At 42.3% G+C, this 3,413-nt stretch overlaps 1 long non-coding RNA gene across 1 annotated transcript; it reads right to left on the reverse strand.

Moving 5' to 3' along the window:
• Positions 1-1,658: 1,658 nt before the first annotated feature.
• On the reverse strand, positions 1,659-2,390 carry LOC134039996 (uncharacterized). Its single transcript, XR_009932842.1, has 3 exons — positions 2,099-2,390; positions 1,903-2,005; positions 1,659-1,717 (listed from the first exon to the last, which is right to left on the reverse strand). It is a non-coding gene; the product is annotated as an uncharacterized LOC134039996 (long non-coding RNA).
• Between the last annotated feature and the right edge of the window lie 1,023 nt (positions 2,391-3,413).

Raw genomic sequence — 3,413 nt, forward strand, 5'->3', positions numbered from 1 at the left:
TGTAATGGTGTGACTGTAATGTAAAGCAGACTTGTATACACGTAATGAATTAGTAACAAATAATTTTACTCGGAGTAACTGAATTTAAGCGTGCACATGAGCCACCGTTGTAGACTCTCGTCTCTAATGCACATCGTTGTGTTGTTATCAGCGCCTCCTAGTGGCGTATATCATTAATTGTAATAACTGAAGTCAATATAGGTAGTAGTGATGGGAAGTTCGGATCATTTTACTGATTCGGTTCTTTGAATCTCGTTCAGTAAAATGAACGAATCTTTTTTCGAGTCATTCGTTCATTTCAACGGGGGGGGGGGGGGGGGGGGTATCCGTCCACTGCAAACACGTATCATATTCTCATGTAGGTTAGTGCATGACATGTGCACCAGCAGATACTATTTTAAAAGAAATTCCTGCATTAAATGCATCATGACAGTTTGTATGATTTGGTCATTTATTATCACACTAGCATTTAATTATCACAGCAAACAATTACACTGCACTAAACTGTAAGTGTAAATGTAAAGTGAAAATAACAAAACCAGTCAGTATGATGACTTGAGCAAATATCATTCACGTCTTACTAAAACAGCGGCCACGCGAAAGGGAATGAGGAAACTGTTTCCTCTACTAAAAAATACAATGCGGGTCACGTGAAAAAAGGATCCAAAGACTCGTAGAAAGACCGAGTCGGGAAGTGAACGAATCGTTTGTTTCCTCTAGCTACCAGTACAGAGCCTATGCAGGTCACGTGAAAAATGATCCAAAGATTTGTAGAAAGACCAAGTCGGGAAATGAACGAATTGTTTGTTTCCTCTAGCTACCAGTACAGAGCCTATGCAGGTCACGTGAAAAATTATCCAAAGACTCGTAGAAAGACCGATTCGGGAAATGAACGAATCGTTCGTTTCCTCTCGCTACCAGTACAGAGCCTATGCAGGTCACGTGAAAAATGATCCAAAGACTCATACCCGAAGACCGAGTCGGGAAATGAACGAATCATTTCTGTTTACGTGGACGAGCCTATGCAACAGTCCCGATGCGCGGCCACGAGAAAATGAACGAATCACTCTTCGAGAGGACTCGTTACTCCTGAGTCCTTGTAAGGATTCATTCAAAATGAACGAATCGTTCACGAACGACACATCACTACCCAGCTAACACAGTTACGTTGCCCTTACGTTGCCGCAACGTCTTTGGCGACGTTGCGGGACCGTGCATCTGTGGGACGCCAGAACGTAACCGCAACGTAATCTTGTGACGTTGTCAGTCCGTAACCGCGACGTCGTGGCAACGTTATTTTCCGACGTTGCCAGTCTGTAACCGCGACCTCCTAGCAACGTCATTTTCCAACGTTGCCAGTCCGTAACCGCGACCTCCTAGCAACGTAATCTTGTGACGTTGCCAGTCCGTAACCGCGACGTCGTGGCAACGTTATTTTCCGATGTTGCAAGTCTGTAACCGCGACCTCCTAGCAACGTCATTTTCCGACGTTGCCAGTCCGTAACTGCAACGTTAACTAAGTAACCTATATTTCTCAATTCTACTGCTTATATTGGGGCGGTTCATATGCAGACCTCATTTGCCCAATATGCTACTTGTTCTTGTATAATAGGCTACATGGTAGCCAACTTTAGGAGGACTATGTTTGTGTAATGTGTAGCCAAACAGTGAATTAAAATCTTCTGCCAGTCCCCGCTACAGGTCCTGTCTGTTGGCCCTGACAATGAAGCACAAAATAAGTTAGTGTTCTATCAACATAATTGCACGTGTAAAAAGGCGCTATACAAGTCATAAAAAATCACATCTAAAATAATATACATCAAAAAAATATGTGATTCTAGATTTTTGTCACATAGCCATGTGAAAGGTTGGATATGGAAGCTGCAATCATGATTCATTCACCTGGCTTGTTTTGAATGGGCTGCCGGGGTGTGTTTGAGTGTCTCCTCTATGAGGAGCTCCACAGCTTTCTCTCCCAGTCCCGTCTTCCACTTCATCACAGCGTCTGGAATTAGAAGTCATGAACTTATTGTCAGCACCAATGTGAACGTTGAATGCTGCGTGTAAGCCATAGTTCATGGCATCTCCAAACACTTACCACTCTCTTTCGCAACTCCAGCACCTTAAGGCGCTCCTCAAGGTCTTGGAGTTCAGCCTGTGTTTGGGCCACCTGTAGGTCCATCACTGGCACCTCTTCAGTGTGTCTGCCCTGTAGTCGCCTGAATAGGAGAGCCTCTCGCTGGTTCTCCTCCAATGTCTCCATCTTCCGGAGCATAACCTGTAATGTGTCTGTCATTAAAGACAAGTAAAACAAGTTTACAAGAGTTAGCATGATTGGCATACACTGTGGTTCTTCTAGATTAGCTGTAACATTGATGTAAATAACAAATGTTACCTTGAATGGTTGTATACAAAGCATATATTTTTTTGTGTCTTATATTTGCACTTGCCTGGCTGCCAGCTGTTTTCCTGGGCCCCCAATTGGTTCACCTCCACCAGACCAGAGTTGACATCTAGGGGTATGGAATCTGGTGATGCAAAAGTTTTAAGTCATGCTTTTGCTTCAAAACATAGCCTTTAGGTTGCCATGGCTCATACAATTATTGTCACTGTTTTAAACGGTCATTCATTACTTTACCATCATTTCCCAGGGACACAGTGCTAGGCCGTGTGACGGTGGTAGGATAATCTGTACAGAAATGAAAATGGAATAGATATAGCATACTGATATTAAAGGAGTAGCATTGCACATATGTGATCGTTCGAAAGCAGGGCCCCACATCGTAGCGTCGCACATGTGTGATTCTGAACATTCCAACCGACTGTTTTCCGATAGACAAAAACTATATGACAAACGCTATAGTATGGCTTCAAAATTTACAATTAGTAGGCTAACAAGTAACACTAGCAGGTAGTAGCATTGCTACGAGTATTATGCTAGGTTGCTAGGTAACAGAAGCTAATTAAAGCTACCTAGCTGCAGTTTTGGAAAAATAACTGGTGGAAGCGTCGGAAATATTTAGAACTCACGCATCTAAAGGTTAAAACGAATAAACTTATCCAAAAACAGATGTCATCTACAAATTGGAAAAATTAGTGACATGATACTTTTATAGACGCCAATGCTGTGCATGCCATGACCGACTGTGATTAAAACGTGATCAGCCACGCTAGCTCCACAGTCTTTGAAAATTCCGGGCTAAATAAACTATTTTGGGACAAGGTTTTTTAACAGTTCTGAACGTTTATTTTCACTGATTCTTTTGTGGGTGATTTGTGAGACGCTAAACTTTGATAACATGTAGGCCTATGCATTTTCAGTATTTCAACATAACTTTCTGGAGGGTTTAAGCTCTACTGTACTGTAGCTAGCGAAATCCTAACGTAAACAATGTGAATCTGATAGCACATAA

This window comes from Osmerus eperlanus, chromosome 19, assembly GCF_963692335.1.
Source record: "Osmerus eperlanus chromosome 19, fOsmEpe2.1, whole genome shotgun sequence".
Taxonomy (NCBI): domain Eukaryota; kingdom Metazoa; phylum Chordata; class Actinopteri; order Osmeriformes; family Osmeridae; genus Osmerus; species Osmerus eperlanus.